Below are 17,806 nucleotides of genomic sequence, written 5' to 3'. Positions count from 1 at the left end.
TCACTGACAGCGTTGTACTTCAGGATAGATCTTGAAACATTCTTTTTGATGATGAATGCAACATCATCCTTCTTGGAGTTGTCATTCCCAGCATAGTAGACTATATGATTGTCTGATTCAAAATGGCCAATACCAGTCCATTTCAGCTCACTAATGTCTAAGATATTGATGTTTATGCATTCCATTTCATTTTTGATGATTTCCAATTTTCCTAGATTCATACTTCGTACATTCCAGGTTCCAATTATTAAAGTGTCTGTCAGTTTGTCATACTGTGGGAGCTTGTGTGTTGCTGTGATGCTGGAAACTATGCCACCAGTAGTCAGATGCCAGCAGGGTCACCCATGGGGGACAGGTTTCAGCTGAGCTTCCAGACTAAGACTAGGCAGATGGACCCAGCAGTCTACTTCTGAAAAGCATTAGCCAGTGAAAACCTTATGAATAGAAGCGGAACACTGTCTGATACACTGCTAGAAGATGAGTCCCCCAGGTTGGAAGGCACTCAAAAGATGACTTGGGAAGACCTGCCTCCTCAAAGTAGTCGACCTTAATGATGTGGATGGAGTAAAGCTTTTGGGACCTTCATTTGCTGATGTGGCATGACTCAAAATGAGAAGAAACAGCTGCAAACATCCGTTAATAATCGGAACCTGGAATGTACATAATTTGTATCAAGGGTTAAACGCTTTAAGAAAATTTGGAGTTCTTTCTTTTAATTTTTTTCCATCTTGTATTCATTCCCTAGGGCTGCTGTAAAAAAAAAAAAAAAAAAAAAGGACCACAAACTGAATGGTTTCAAACAACAGAAACTCATTGTCTCACAATTCTAGAGGCTGGTAGTCTGAATTCAAGGTGTCAGTAGGGCCATGCTCTCTCAGAAGGTGCTGCCTCTTCCAGCTTCTGGAAGCCCCAGCCCTTCCTTGGTTTATCAATCCATCACTCCAGTCTCTGCCACTGTGGACACATAACATTGTCCTTCTCAGCTTTTTTTCCTCCTCTTTTTATAAGGACACCAGTCATATCAGATTAGGGTCCACCCTACTCCATTATGACATTCCTCATGCTGGTGAATTATATCTGCAAAGTGTCCTTTTCCAAACATGGTCACTTTCATAGGTGTGGTGGTTAGGGCTTGAACATATCTTTTTGAGTGACACAAATCAACCCAAAATACACAGCCATGCTAGTTCTACAATATCTTCACATTAAAACTTGATCTAATGTTTCGACGTGAAGTATGGGACCCACAACCAAGCCATTTAGACTTTTAATAAGTCTCATGTTACCTTAACTATTGTAAACCCATCTCAAAGGCCAAACATTCATTTTACTGCCCAAATTAACAAATGAGATTTAGGCTAAGATTCCAAACTTCTGTCCTTAATTAGGACATATGCAGATATAAGCGTTCTGCACAAATCTTTAAAGACTTCTGCAAATCTTTTTTAAAAAAGCATATATAAACCATACAGAAAGGACTGGTGACCAGTATATGCGGTCCCCAGATGCATCTGTGTAATTCATTATATCATGCCTGGGATTTGATCTTATTCAGTCCCACCTCCTTTTATAACTTTTTGGAAATTGAAACAGCTACAAAAATTTTAAAATAGGGTTTGGTAAGCAGTTTGATGTTGTTAAATGGTTGTTATTTCTATCAACTCTAGGTGCTTGATTTTTTTTTTAAGATTTGCATTTTTCTTGCCTTTATTTTTCTCTTCCTTACACATATTGTTATATGAAAAAACAAAACATCCACTTGTTGCCATTCAGTCAAGTTCGACTTATAAAGACTTTTTAAAACAGAGTAGAACTGCATCATAATGTTTCCAAGGTAATTATTCTTTGCAGAAGCCAACTGCCACATCTTTCTCCCTGGCTGGTAGGTTTAAATTGCCAATTTTTTGGCTGGCAGCGAGAGCTTAACCACTGTGCCACCAGGACTCCTTAATGTTATACAGGAGGAACCTTTTCCTTCAGTTCCCCAAGCTCTGGGAAAATAGAGCCTGCTACTTGGGTTTGTTTGTTTGCACTTTCAATTAATTAAAAAATAAGAAACTGTAGACCTCTTCCAAGTGTTGAAAAGCAAAGATGTTACTTTGAGAACTGATGTGCACCTGATCCAAGCCATGGTATTTTCAATAGCCTCACCTGCATGCAAAATCTGGACAATGAATAAGCAAGACCGAAGGAGAATTGATGCCTTTGAACTATGGTGCTGGTGAAGAATACTGAATATACTGCCAGAAGAACAAACAAGTCTGTCTTGGAAGAAGTACTCAGAGTATTCCTTGAGAGTGAGGATGGTGACTTTGTCTCACATATTTTAGACATGTTATCTATCAGGAGGGACTGGTATCTGGGGAAGGACATCATGCTGGGCGTCTTAGTTATCTAGCACTGACAGAAATACCAAAAGTGGATGGCTTTAACAAAGAGAAATGTATTTCTTCACAGTAAAGTAGGCTAAAAGTCCAAATTCGAATTCAGGGTGTCGGCCCCAGGAGAAGGCTTTCTCTCTCTGTCAGCCTTCTCATCACTGTTCCCCCAGACTAGGAGCTTCTCTGTGCAGGGACCCTGGGCCCAAAGGATTTTCTCTGCTCCTGGCACTGCTTTCTTGGTGGTATGAGTTCCCCCACTCTCTGCTTTCTTTCCTTTCCTTTTATCTCTTGTAAGATAGAAGGTGGTGCAGGCCACACTCCAGGGAAACTCCCTTTACATTGGATCAGGGATATGACCTTAGTAAGGATGTTACAATCCCACCCTAATGCTCTTTAACATAAAATTACAATCACAATATGAAGGACAACCACACAATACTGGGAAACATAGCCAAACCAAGTTGACACATATTTTTGGGGGACACAATTCAGTTCATGACACTTGGTAAGGTAGAACATCAGCTAAAAAGAAGACCATCAATGAGATGGATTGACACAGTGGCTGCAACAATGGGCTCTAACAACATTTGTGAGGATGGTGCAGGACCGGGCAGTATTTCATTCTGTTGTACTTTGGGTTGCTATGAGTGGGAACCGATTTAATGGCGTCTAAGATTTTTAACAACAAGTAGCACTTACCAAAGTGTATTCAAATGCCACACTGTAAGCTACCTTAAAAAGCCAAGGAGAATGTCTTCTTAACACCTCTTTTCCTACCACGGTGCTTGACATACACTGCAAGTACCCAATAAATATTCCTTTGCTGAAGGAAAAAGACAAAACAAGGGAGATCCTTTTATTTTAATGCTCAGACTAATTATTCGACTCAATGATTACATGCACATTTGCCAGTAAGGCTTCCGGAGATTTAGGCAGCTGTGCAAGAACTCACAAAGTCCCAACTGAAAGGCAAATGGATGGTTTGTTCTCTTTGGGGCTTTGGAATCTGCAGACTGGGAACTGAATACCGTTCACTGCCCCTCCATTTGCCTACAGCCTAGGCAGTCCACATGCCACAGCCGATCACAATATGTTTTGATGCTCAGCCACTTGGGTAGCACCCACAGCTCAAAAGTTATTATTTGGACATATAACATCACTTGAGTAAAATGTAAAATGCCAAGCAAGCCACCTGTACTAAAAAGCAAACTGTCATTTCAATTAAAATCATGTAAATCTTAAATGATAATAGGGAATTAAAACGGCACAATATGTTTTAGGTATTTATAATAACTTCCTTCTAAATATCCTCAGTGTACACTACTTAGCCTATTACCTAAAGCTTGTCCAGACTTTTGCCACTTTTCTGGCTTTCTAATATTTTCCACCTGGAGAGATTTGTACAAATCGTTGTAATAAAAATAATCAGTTAATTGTGGTGATGCCAATTATAATACATGGAGTAGATCGATCAAAAGCTTTGCAACAATGAACACTGATGTGTGCCTGTGTGCGTGTATCACCAAAAAAAGTCTAAAGCTGAATTAAAAAATGACTTGAAAGCCATTTAAAATTGTGCGTTCCAGAGGACAGGAAAACTCTCCTTTTTCCAGCTCCAAATCTAACAGCCATCAGCCTTATCTGTATTGTCTTTCTTCTAGTCCAATAACGTAAAAAGGGTTCCTGCTGGCATCTTAAACAAATCTCTCCATTTGGGCCCAGAATTCCATTTTATCTCACCTTCTCAAGGACTTTCTTTCTGCCGTTATTCTCTTTCTCCTGGAACTTTATCATTGCTGCTGTTGTTTAATGCCCTCAAGTCAATTTAAGAAGTCCACGTGTTATGGGGTAGAACTGACCTACAGAATTTTCTTGGAGCTTTGGTGGCACAGAAGCACTTGGTGTCACAGTGGTTAAGAGCTCAGGCTACTAACAAATCCACCATCTGCTCCTTGGAAACCTATGGAGCAGTCCTACCCTGTCCTATAGGGTCATTATTCTTGACGGCAATGGGTTTCATTTGGTCTTCTTCTTTATTATTGTACTTTAGATGAAGGTTGCAGAACAAAGTAGCTTCTCATTAAACAATTAGTACATATAATGTTTTGTAACATTGGTTACCAACCCCACAACATGTCAACACTCTCACCTTCTTCAACTCCAGTTCCCTATAACCAGTTTTCCTGCCCCCTCCTGCCTTCTAGTCCTTGCCCCTAGGTTGGTGTACCCCTTTAGTCTTGTTTTGTTTTGTAGGCCTGTCTAAACCTGGGCTGAAGAGGGAAACTAAGGGGTGACTTCATTATTGAGCTAAAAGAGTGTCTAGGGGCCATACTCTTGGGGTTTCTCAGGTCTCTGTTGGGCCTGTAAGTCTGGTCTTTTTGTGTGAGTTAGAATTTTGTTCTGTATTTTTCTCTAGCTCTGTCCAGGACCCTTTATTGTGATCCCTGTCAGAGTAGTCAGTGAGGGTAGCCAGGAACCATCTAGTCAAGCTGGACTCAATCTGGTGGAGGCTATGATAGTTGCGGTCGGTTAGTCCTTTGGACTAATCTTTCCCTTGGGTCTTTGGTTTACTTCATTCTCCCGTGCTCCTGATTGGGTGAGACCAGTGGAGTATCTTAGATGGCTGCTCAGAAGCTTTTAAGACCCCAGACTCTACTCACCAAAGTATAATGTAGAACATTTTCTTTATAAACTGTGTTATGCCAATTGAACAGATGTTCCCTGAGAAGATATGGTTTTCTTTTAATCTTTACAGAAGCAGATTGCCAGTTCTTTCTCCCATGAAGTGGCTGGGTGGGTGTGTATTCAAGCAGCCCAGCACTTAACTGTCATACCATCAGGGTTTCTTGGGACTTTCCTAGCAGAGTATAGCATGAAAACTTCCCCTGACCTCACATCTCTGTTCTATGTCCATTACCAACTCATTTCTCTTCTCCCCTTACTGGAAAATATGTCCACACAGGCTGTACCTACTTTCTTCCTTCCATTTTCTCTTCATCTATCTCTGATCTGGTTCACAGATGTCTTAGTTATCCAGTGCAGCCATAACAGAAATACCACAAGTGGATGGTTTTAACAAAGAGAAATGTATTTCTTCATAGTAAAGTAGGCTAAAAGTCTAAACTCAGGGTGTCAGCTCCAGAGGAAGGTTTTCTCTCTCTGTGAGCCTTCTCATCAATCTTCCCCCAAACTAGGAGCTTCTCTGCAGAGGGACCCTGGGCTCAAAGGACATGCTTTGTTCTCTGTACTGCTTCCATGGTAGTATGAAGTCCTCAATTCTCTGTTTGTTTTCCTTTGTGGTACAGGCCACACCCCAAGGAAATTCCCTTTACATTGGATCAAGGATGTGACCTGGTAAGGGTGTTACAATCCCACCCTAATCCTCTTTAATGTAAAATTACAATCACAGAATGAAGGACAACTATAGACTATTGGGAATCATGACCTAATCAAGTTTATATGCACATTTTCGGGAGGACATAATTCAATCCATGACAAGAGATTTCACAGAGTCTTTGCATTTCTGTGTTATCAAATCCAGCAACTACCTCGATATTGCCAGATAACAATTTCCCTTTTTCAGTTCTCCTGTTACTCAGACTCTTACTAGCAGCATCTCAGAGTTGACCAGTCTCTCCTTCTTGAAATGCTTTTGAGCTCTGAGAGATCACTTTTTGCTGTATTTCTTTTTCTTTTTAATTTTCTCCAATACAGTCCTTTTAGTCTCGTTTGAGATTTTTATTAAACTACTCATCGATCTCTAAATATTGGAGTGTCCCAGGCATTTTTGTAAGATTTCTCGTTTCTACTAACATATTTTATTCAAGTAATGTCATCTAAATGCATGGTTGTGAAAACTAGATGCTAAATATTTCCCAAATATCTATTTGACATTTCCATTTAGATGTCTAAAAGGAGTCTCACATTTAATCTATCCAAAACAGATCTCGTGGTTTCTGATGATCTTAATCCTACATGTTTTCTAATCTACCCATTCCTATTTCAGTAAGTGGTAGCACCAGTTTGCTCAAGCCAATGACACATGAATTGTTCTCTTCTTTCCCACATCCTTTATAGCCAACCAAGCAGCACTTTTTTTTTCCATTTCTCTTCTTTTTTTTCCTGCTATTATCATAATCAAAATTACTTCGATTAAATTTCATTCATGCCATAAACAGACTCGAATTGGACACTGACTAAAATGACTATGTAGTGTTTTGTTTGTGTGTTTATTTTCTTTAATCACATTTTAGGGACTAATACATTATTGTGCCTACTATACACAGTCATTCATATTGTTCTAGCAAAAATCATTCTGTCTCACATGAATGCCATGAGACCTATCTACTTAAATTCTCCTTAATGTCTATTAAAATATTAGTTGATTAGAGTTCAATTAAATAAAACAAAATTTGTAATAATTGTTCATCTTCAATAAATAATCAAATTAGTAATAAATAAATAATTCAAGAGACAGCAGTAATTACAATACAGCAATAATAATAATAGGAAACAACAACACAATGCTTAATTTGTACCACTCACTGCTCTAAGATCTTTATAAAACTCATTTAAGAATAACAATAACCTGTGAATTAAATAGTTCTTTTAATGTTGTTGGTAGCCACCGAGTTGGTTCCAACTCTTAGTGACCCTATGTACAACAGAATGAAACCCTGCCCAGTCCTGCGACATCCTTACAATTGTTGCTTTCCTTGAGCCCATTGTTGCAGTGGCTACTGTGTTCTAACATCACCATTTAAAATGAGTGAACTGAAGTCCAGAGTGATTAGAAACTAATGTTTAGGAGACAGACACCACAGAGTTGGTTTTTTCTTCTTTCTTTCCTGTTCTATTTTCTTTTTATTTTTTCTCTGACAGCAGAGACTTGTGGTTAAAAGATTGACACAGTAGCCAGTCAGCCCGGTGCCTGGATCCATAGCCTGACCCTGCCACTCACTAGCTCTGTGACTCTGGACAAGTTATTAATTCCTTTTCAAGTAGTATTTATAAATTGTATGTGGACATAAATAACATATTTCATGAAAAATAGCTACATTTTCCAAAACAACATAATTAGAAAAAAATCGATACCGTTTTACACTGTTTGCAAATATGCTTAATGTCTGGCTTAATAGAAGACAGCTGGAATCTTAGATCAGCTCTGCATTCAATCTGTAGTGATATCACACATCACTGCCCTCTGAAAAATGCCACTGAACACACGAGAGAGAATGAGTGAAAGGGGCAACCAAAGACTTACGAGTTATTGTAAAAATAACTTTGGCCTTGTGAATCTATTGAAAAGTGTCTCAGAGACCCCCAAGTACCCCAGAACCCCACTCTAAAAACTGCTACTAAAACACCAACATATATAATCAGTTTGACACTTCATTCAAGAGTAAAATTACCCAGTTTGAAGCCATCAAATAATTCATAAAATATTCCTAGGCAAATCCAACAATTGACTCACTAAGTTCTAAATTTGCAAGTGATTTTTACTTATCTGCATCTATGTATCTAAATATTTTATGAAGATTTAATATGGTCTGTCTGATTTTAAAAATTAATCTAAAAGCATAGTAATATTTCTGGAGCAAAATAATCTCCCCAAGGGATTTCAAGATATAAAACAAGAATGTCTTCAAATGTTTTCAAAATTCCATAAAGCTTAGCTTACCAATTAAATAAAAAATGAACAAACAAACAAAAAACCTCAGGTTTTTCTTTGACTGGAGCAGAAGGAAGGTGGGTGTCAGAATTTCTTGTCTCATAGTACTTATGCAATAATTTATTTGATCGTACATATGAGAGCCAATTAAATACTTAATATTAAAGGTCAACAGCCGGGTAGAAGCCATAGATTATTTTTCTTTCCTGCTTTTCAGAGAGAACTTAAAGAATCCCAATTATAAACTCATGTCATCATCCAACTTATGGTCTTAAAAAAATCCAGTTTATTTTTAAATAATAAAAAAATTATTCAGTTACAATTTATATATATGTTTTCTCTTCTATAATGTCTAACATTTCAGACTAAGAATATTTTCCCAATGATTCTACATGAAGGTCAAGAAAGTTAATATTGGTTGTTATCGGTGGTGGTAATCCCACCTCTGTAAATTTCTACTACCCATTCACTGAAAAAAGTTAAATTCACCAACTGAATTAATTAATTCAGCTGAATGATTATTAAATTCTATTAGTTGATTCAGTCTCACTGGACTCATTTTAACGCTAAATCATTTCAGCAGAGAAAGGAGTCTTGTGTTGTTTTGCCTACATTCTAAGACTATGGAAGCCTTAATACCTCTATCTGCATTTCATCATAATTATGCCCCAAAAGATTGTACATTAAACTTCATCATTACAGCATGACGAAGCCCCTGGGTGGAGCAAAAAGGTTAGGTGCTCAACTACTAGCCGAAAGATTGGCAGTTCAAATCCACTCAGAGAGTGCCTCAGAAGACAGGCCTGGTGATCTACTTCTGAAAGGTCACAGCCTTGAAAACCTTACTCTGTATATATGAGGTTGCCATGAGTCAGAATTGATTTGACATTCACTAACAACAACAATCATGGCATGATAAAAATCTTGGATTTTCTTCATCATTTCAGTTCCACTGAATACTTTTGCCATTCTCAATAGTTCCTTAAAATCTTAAAATTCATAATTCCCTTGTACTATCGTACACCACACTTTTTCTTTGTTCCCTACTGACCCTAAACATTCTTCTCAATCTGCAGCCTTGCTCACACTTTTAATCTAGATTTCCACATACATTTCCTCTCCTGTAGTGTCACTAGAGTTGGTGTCACCCAATGCAGTAACTATAGTATCACGTCCCCCTCCATGGATCTCCTTCCATAGAAAATAAAAAAAACATGAAGAATCCTTAGTAATGTCTTTTGTACTGTTATTCAGAAATTGTGATTTCCGTGTATCACTCTTTCTTCTCCTTTAATTACTACTTTATTCTCAAAAAAAGTTATTGGTATAATTTCATAAATACTAATTATCACAATATTGTAGCTAAAACATCAGAAAATTTGACAAAATCATTAATCATAAAAACGGCACTACCAAAGAAAGCAACAGAGCTTGCAGATGAAAGCACATAATTTGAAGCATCATTGTAATTGAGTAACAATCACAGCTCTTATCGGAGCTCATTACCAAAAAAAAACCCAAACCCATTGCCTACAAGTAGATTCCAACCCATTGCCTACAAGTAGATTCCAACTCTGACCTTATGTGCCAGAGAATGAAACACTGCAGGGTCCTACGCCATGCTTACAATCATTGTTATGCTTGAGCCCATTGTTGCAGCCACTGTGTCAATCCATCTCTTTGAGGGTCTTCCTCTTTTTCACTGACCCTCTGCTTTACCAAGCATGATGTCCTTCTCCAGGTACTGGTCCCTCCTGACAACATGTCTAAAGTATATAATACGCAGTCTTGCCATCTTTGCTTCCAAGGAGCGCTCTGGTTGTACTTCTTCCAAGACAGAGGAGCTCATTAGAAGGTTCAAAAAGTAAATTAGCATAGAATTTTAGCCTCGTAGGTATATTGATAATGTAAGCTGGGCTTAAGAAAAATGTTTTTATTGTTATAACTACTGCAGGGATATTTGTATAGACAGTCATTTTGGTGTCACCCCCTCTGATAGTGTCACCTGGTGCACTCTGCAAAACCCCCTTACCCCCCCAGTGACGCCCTTTTTCCTGTTCTGTTGTCTTCACCTTTCCAAGATTTTCCTCCACATTGTTAACTAACTTTGTTAGAATCTCTCTTGTGATGTCTATCAGTTTCTGTCTTACAGCCTTTCTGTAGTAACCTTATTTCCTCAATAAAAGTGTAAACTCTATGACAGCAGAGTATATTTCATTTTTGTTTTATTTCATGATTCATACATTATTCCTTCTTGGATCCAGTAATTACTCAGTGAATATTTGTTGAATTCAATTCCTCACCCAAATCTGTAAGCTAAAAATATGCTGCAAAATATGCTCTGTTTTGGTGCAGAAAAACGTTTGATCAAGAAAATATTTTTTGCTAGGTATATTAATATGGAAACTTCCTGAAAGTATAATGCTGTCAGTAATTTGTTACTTAAAATATGCTTGTTCCATGAGAGCCATGGAAACCAAGCGAAAGTAGATATAATGAATGTTCAAGTGGAAAGTCTAGGGAAGCTACTGTATGGGCTGAACCACACCACTCCCATACAACACCTTCCTAACCCTTTATATTCATATTCCTTAATCATTGATTGGTTCCAAGAAAAAAAAAAACATTTTAAAATCAATAATTTAAAAGAGCATTTAAATAAGAAACGATGTAAATATAATTGTGGATTTCACCTCTGCTTTTTCTAGGAAATAGAAATTTAAATGTTAAAATAAGAAGCCGTAGAAAATCCAAATAGATGAATGGCCTTAGAATAAATTGAAAACCTTGTCAAATAATGACCACCAATCACGAAAAAAGAAAATCAACCAAACAAAGACCATTTTATAGATATGGACTTTTCAATCTTTAAGGAACAGGTAATACCATAATATTTAAACTGCCTTGGAGCACAGAAGTTTTTTTTTTTGTAGCATGACCCCAATAAGAAAACTTAAAAAGTGTAGTTAAAAAATAGGTATCAGATTCATTTCTAAAAGTGGACACAAAAATGTCAAAAGAAATTCTATCAAATCAATAGAGTAGTACATTAGAAACACTTCTACATGAGCAGACACCTTGAATACATAAGATTTATAGGAATACAATGACAATAAAAATTTCTTAAAATTTTAAATAAAATCTCTATATTGATTTCAAAATGGGGTTTAGTGAAACACACGTATACCTGATTGAAATACAAGTTTTGTTAAAATAGTAAGAGAAATATGTTTCCTTAAATTTTAGGTCAAATCTATGTGAAACAAGAAATCAACCAAAAAAAAAAAAAAAACCAAACCAAACCCAGTGCCATCAAGTCGATTCCGACTCATAGCAACCCTATAGGACAGAGTAGAACTGCCCCATAGAGTTTCCAAGGAGCGCCTTATGTTTAATTGTGAAAACTAGCTGCACTGTATTCATGTAAAAAATATTTTTGCTGCTGTGATTTCTTCTATTATTCATGAATAATAACAATAGATTAATAAATAATAGACATTAATGCCCATGGCATTATTTCTATTTTAAAAGCATGGCGCTAAGCACTTTAGATTCTTTCAACAAATATTCATTGAGCACTCACTATTTAAAAGAGACTCAAACCAAACCCATTGCTTTTGAGTCAATTCTGACTCATAGCTACCCTATAGGACAGAGTAGAACTGCCCCATCGAGTTTCCAAAAAGCAGCTGGTAGACTTGAACTGCTGAAATTTTGGTTAGCAGCTTTAGCTCTTAACCACTGCACCATCTGGGTGCTAAAAAAATTATAAAGGGAAAAGAGAGACAATAGCCCTGTTAATTAGGAGCTATTATTACGCAGTGGCCACACATTTTACAGATGAGAAAACAGACTTAAAGAAGCTAATTGCTTTTCTCAAAGTTACATGGTAAGTGGCAGAATGGATTTAAACCTAAGGCTATTTAGCTCCAGAATCCAATCTCTTATTTAACTCCTATGTTGTTTTCCTCTATTCTTTGCAAATTTCTAGTAATATCTGCAATCAGGTGGTGAATAACATGTCTAAACCTTATAAAGAAGCCCATGAAAACAAGGGTGCACCCTTTTTTTAACACTCTATTTTTTTTTATTATTATAAATACTCCCCATGGAACGAAAGAGAGAGGGAAAAAAAAAAAAAGGATTCGTGATTGCCAAACATTTTAACGAAAGACAGAAAGATTGCAGGAGGATGGTTTTCAAGGAAAGACTTACAAACTCCTTTACTTTGCCCCTAAGGAGGAATTTAGATTGGCCATATTTGACAAGGCTTATTAGGAAATTATCGAACAATGTCATTAGTACCACACGCAAGTAAAATTTTGCTAAAGATAACCCAAAAGCAGTTGCAGCAGTACATAGACAGGGAACTGTCTGAAATTCAAGCCGGATACAGAAGAGGAGGTGGAACGAGGGACATCTTTGCTGGCATCAGATGGATCCTGGCTGAAAACTGAGAATACCAGAAAGATGTTTACCTGTGTTTTATTGTCTATGCAAAGGCATCCATCTGTGAGGATCACAACAAATTATGGATAACATTGCGAAGAATATGAATCCCAGAACACTTAATTGTGCTAATGAGGGACTTTTACATAGACTAAGAGGCAGTCATTTGAACAGAACAAGGAGATTCTGTGTGGTTTAAAATCAGGAAAGGTGTGCGTCAGAGTTGTATCCCTTCACCATACTTATTCAATCTATAGACTGAGCAAATAATCCAAAAAGCTGGGCTATGTAAAGCAGAACTTGGCATCAGGATTGGAGAAGACTCATTAACAACCTGAATTACACAGATGACACAGTCTTGCTTGCTGAAAATGAGTAGGACTTAAATCACTTACTGATGAAGATCAAAGACCACAGCCTTCAGTATGGATTACACTTCAACACAAAAAAAGCAAAAATCCTCACAACTGGTCCAATAAGCAACATGATGATAAATGGAGAAAAGATTGAAATTGTCAAGGATTTCACTTTATTACTGGATGGAAACCCCAGGTTCTCACTTGGAATTACTCATATTGGCCAATAAATGAGAGATTGAGATGAGAGAACAAAAAAGCCACCTTTATTTCATTGTACAAGGAAATAGAATCATTCGGTGCTTACTGTTGCCAAGACTGCTCACCAAGGGTGGGCAGGCAGGTTACTTTTAAAAGGATTTACGAGTAGAGAATTCATACAAGTTATGTCAGCAATATTCTGAATCATACTTCACAAGCGCAAAGAGGTTTACATATAACCTCCAAGCAAAAGCAGTATTCAAATGCAAAGCTGGGGTGGAGGGTGGAGGGGGCAGCAAAGGAAATGATGTTGCAATATGGCACTGTAGAGGGGGAAGCCAGGTAAAAAATATAGCACTATGGTGTTATGGGGGTTCAGTCTCAATTTTACTTGGATCTACAGTCAATGCCCACAGAAGCGGCAGTCAAGAAATCAAAAGACACATTGCATTGGGCAAATCTGCTGCAAAAGACCTCTTTAAAGTGTTAAAAAGCAAAGATGTCACTTTAAAGACTAAGGTGTGCCTAACCCAAGCCATGGTGTTTTCAATCGCCTCTTATGCATGTGAAAGCTGGACAATGAGTAAGGAAGACTGAAGAAGAATTGATGCATTTGAATTATGGTGCTGGCAACGAATATTGACCATACCATGAACTGCCAAAAGAACAAATGAATCTTTCTAGGAAGAAGTACAGCTAGAATGCTCCTTAGAAGAGAGGGTGGCAACACTTCTTCTCACATACTTTGCACATGTTATCAGGAGGGATCAGTCCCTGGAAAAGAACATCACGCTTAGTAAAGCAGAAGGTCAGCGAAAAAGAGGAAGACTCCCAATGAGATGGATTGACACAGTGACTGCAACCATGCACTCAAGCACAACGACAATCATGAGGATGGCACAGTACCGGGCAGTGTTTCATTCTCTTTACATAGAGTCACTAAGAGTTGGCAGCGACTCGATAGTACTTAACAATAACAACATTAGGGCATAGTAATAGAATTCTAGTCTTGGGAGCTCGTTGTCCTTTCCCCTTCTTCCTTCGGATCATCTTCCTTTGATGCTGAAGTTGATGTACACCCTGTGCCCATATCTGAGAGGTCCGGTGTGGGTAGATAATGGATGCAAAATTCGGCTACCAAATCAATCTTTTTATCTCTGTGAACTCTCCTATGTCTAATACATTCGCCTGCAGAATAAACTTCCAAACCCTGTTTGATGTTAATGGCCATTTGCAGTCTGGTTCTGACCTGCCTTTACTTCATTTCCATCTGTTGTTTTCTTTAATTCATCAAAAACTATTTTATTTTTGTAGCTCAGTCATACATGATATATATGACACATAACCAACTTTGCTTCTTTGCTTAAATTGTTCCCTTGGTTTGTTGTGTTCTCTTACCTTCTCTTTTCACCATATTTCACACATACTCGAACACTCAATGTTAACAGTATCACATTCAAACAGAACGTCTCACCCTCTGCTTGCCTTGAATTTTTTTAAATTAATTTATTTAATACCTAATTATAAGTTCCCTTACATTTGGTATGCAGCATTACTGTACATACATGATGAAAATCTGGATGTTGGGAGCATTATACTAGGTCTACTTATGTGCCCAGCGTATAGGACAGTGTCTTGAATATATCAAGGACTCTGTAATTTTTTTTTTTTTGTAAAAATAATTACTGTCTCTCTCTCTTTTTCTTTGCGTACATATGTGTGGGCGTACATATGTATATACATATATATAACCAAAAAACCAAACGTGTTGCCTTCGAGTCGATTCTGACTCATAGCGACCCTAAAGGACAGAGGAGAACTGCCCCATAGGGTTTTCAGGGAGTGCCTGGTAGATTTAAACTGCCGGTCTTTTGGTTAGCAGCCTGAGCTCTTAACCACTATATCACCAGTGTTTCCATGTGTTCGTAGAGAGAGAGAGAGAGCTAGGTAGCCCTGGTGGTTCAGAGGTTGTGTTCGGCTATTAACTGAAAGGTTAGCAGTTCAAACCCACAAGTTGCTCTGTAGGAGAAAGATGTGTCAGTCTGCTTTCATAAGGATTACAGCCTAGGAAACCCTATGGATCGGTTCTACTCTTTTCTATAGGGTTGCTCTGAGTTGGAATCAACTCAGTGGCAATAGGTTTTTTTTGTTGTTGTTGTATATATGGTATATATATTTGATACATAATATTTAGAAAAACCAATTGTATGGAAGAGTATTTCTTATAAATACCCAACAGTTACTATGACATTTAGATAAAGGACAATCTATAGTGTTACTATCAGTATTTCATGGAAAGAAGGAATTTCTATTTATCTACATGATCCACCGAATCTCAGAAAATTCATCTTTTTAAAACCAGAGTTAAGGATCTTTTAGATGAGATATCAAAAATAAATGCCACTAGTCCAGAAGGTGACTGAATTTGAAAGTTTGGATTGCCAAGCAGAATGTGGTATTTTCACAGAAGTCTCATCAAGCATGTCCTTCACGAAGCATGCCACTAATTAGGCATCTGCGAGCACCTTATGGTTGATGAATTAAGCAGAAAACAACTTTTCTTTCTTTCAGAAAATACACCCACAACTTCTAAAGAAAAAGTATCTATGTTTGAAGATTTCAAGACTGTCACAGTAATGAATTTTGTTTCATATATTTAAATTGCTAAAATTGCAAATCCTTCTGTGAATTACAGGAATCTGTCATAATCAATAATGATGCCTACTGTTTACTAAACTCCTTGCATTGTTCTCAGCATGGAAATGAGCTCAAACTCTCCAACTGTAAGATGGGTAGGGCCATTATTCCCATGAGGTTCCAAAGTAGAATATGGCGGAGTTGGCATTTAAACCCAGGCAACCTACTTGCAGATCCTGTGATCCTTACCACTCTATTATACTGTTCAATGCAGGAAACCAAAATAAACCAAACCAACTGCCATCAAGTTGATTCCAAATCATGGTGGTCCTATGCATTTCAGAGTAGAACTGTGCTCCATAGTGTTTTCAATGGCTGCTATCTTTTGTTCACAGGCCTTTCTTCTGAGGTGCATGCAGGTAGACTCAAACTGCCAACCTCTTGGTTAGCAGTCCAGCACATTAACAATTTGCACTAACTGGTGCTTGGCTGCTTCTAATCGAAAGCCTAGAGGTTCAAGTCCACCCAGAGGCGCCTTGGAAGAAAGACCAAGACCTCGTAATCTACTTCCGAAAAAATCCGACATTGAAAGCCCTGAAGAGCACAGTTCCTCTCTGAGGCATGTGACATTTCCCTGTATAAGAATTAACTCAAAGGCAACATTTTTAAAAACATATTTATTCAATAGCAAATTTCTAGCATGCTGGTTAATCTTAGCCATGAAAATTAAATTATCCTTGGACAACTTCAAGAAAAAATATTAAACCTTAAAATGAACAGGGTCTATAGGGCCACTATGAGTCAGAATCAACTCAACGGCACTGGGTTTGGGTTTTGGGTAATGAACGTCAAACTCACTAAAACCTATTGCCTTCGGAGTTGATTCAGACTCATAGTGACCTTATAGTACAGAGTAAAAAGGCCCCACAGGGTTTCCAAGGACCGGCTGGTGGATTTGAACTGTGGACCTTTTGGTTTGCAGCCATAGCTCTTAACCACTGTGTCACCCAGTCTCCCGAACTCAACTTGAGTAGGTGATTAGTAGGATTCCAGTAAGCAAGGCCGTCACTTCTTTATATGGACGCTATAACATTTTTTATGAGTCAGAATTGACTCGAAGGCAGCGGTTTTTTTAAATAACATTTTATGAAAGAGAGTAATGAAACATTTGGATTTTAAATATTTTATTCTCTGAATAGAGTATACCATAAAGTTTAGAGTTTAAGACAGCTAGAAAGATAAAAAGAAGCGTATTACACATTATTGGAAATGTATAATGTATAGAACACAGAACTAAGTATTTTACAAATTATTTTACCTACTCCTCCCAAAACATTGAGTTTATTACATCCTATGCAAATTTTGTGTTTTTAAAAACTTTTTATTGAGTTATAATATAACAACAGTACCAACCATAAGTATAGAGCACAATAGAACATAAACAACCTTATGCCCCAGCCATTACTGACCACCTGCCTTTTAATGTAAATACTATTCTCACTTCCAGCATCATAGGTGGGAACTCACCGTTGTACCATTTCTCAAATTCTGAGGTTTCTAGGCTGTCCACCACTTTCTTTTCACCATTTAGAATCTTTCAAAGCTTGTTAGGTTAGGCATTTTTTTTCTTTTTTTTTTAGGTAAAGGCAAAAAAGCCTCTGAGAAGAATGAAACTACAGATAGTCCCCAATGACTCCATCGTAAATCAGTTCTAACGTAAGTTGAATATCTTTTTTTTAGTTTTCATTATTATTGCTTTTTATTGTAAGTGTCTTTATAAATCCAATCTTTATTTGTCTTTGGGAGCTGGCATGAGAATGATAACATTGGCAAATTATATACTGCAACATTGTATGTAGTAAAAAAAAAAAAAGTATATATTACTAAAGATAAAATGTACAAAAAATAAAAAGTGGACGGTCACAAAAGTGATTTGTTGTAACTAGGATATGTCATAAATCAGGGACTACCTGTACTCCATCTTAGCCAGAATCAGAAGTTTTATTCAATCATTTTCAGTTGAATGCTAGACATTGTGAGGTAAACATTGTAGAGACTGCAGGTACTACACTATAGAAACTACAGATGTTTCTCAAGACAGTGTTCACTCT

This window comes from Loxodonta africana, chromosome 11 (genome assembly GCF_030014295.1).
Source record: "Loxodonta africana isolate mLoxAfr1 chromosome 11, mLoxAfr1.hap2, whole genome shotgun sequence".
Taxonomy (NCBI): Eukaryota; Metazoa; Chordata; class Mammalia; order Proboscidea; family Elephantidae; genus Loxodonta; species Loxodonta africana.
Note: the sequence above shows the minus strand (reverse complement) of the source record.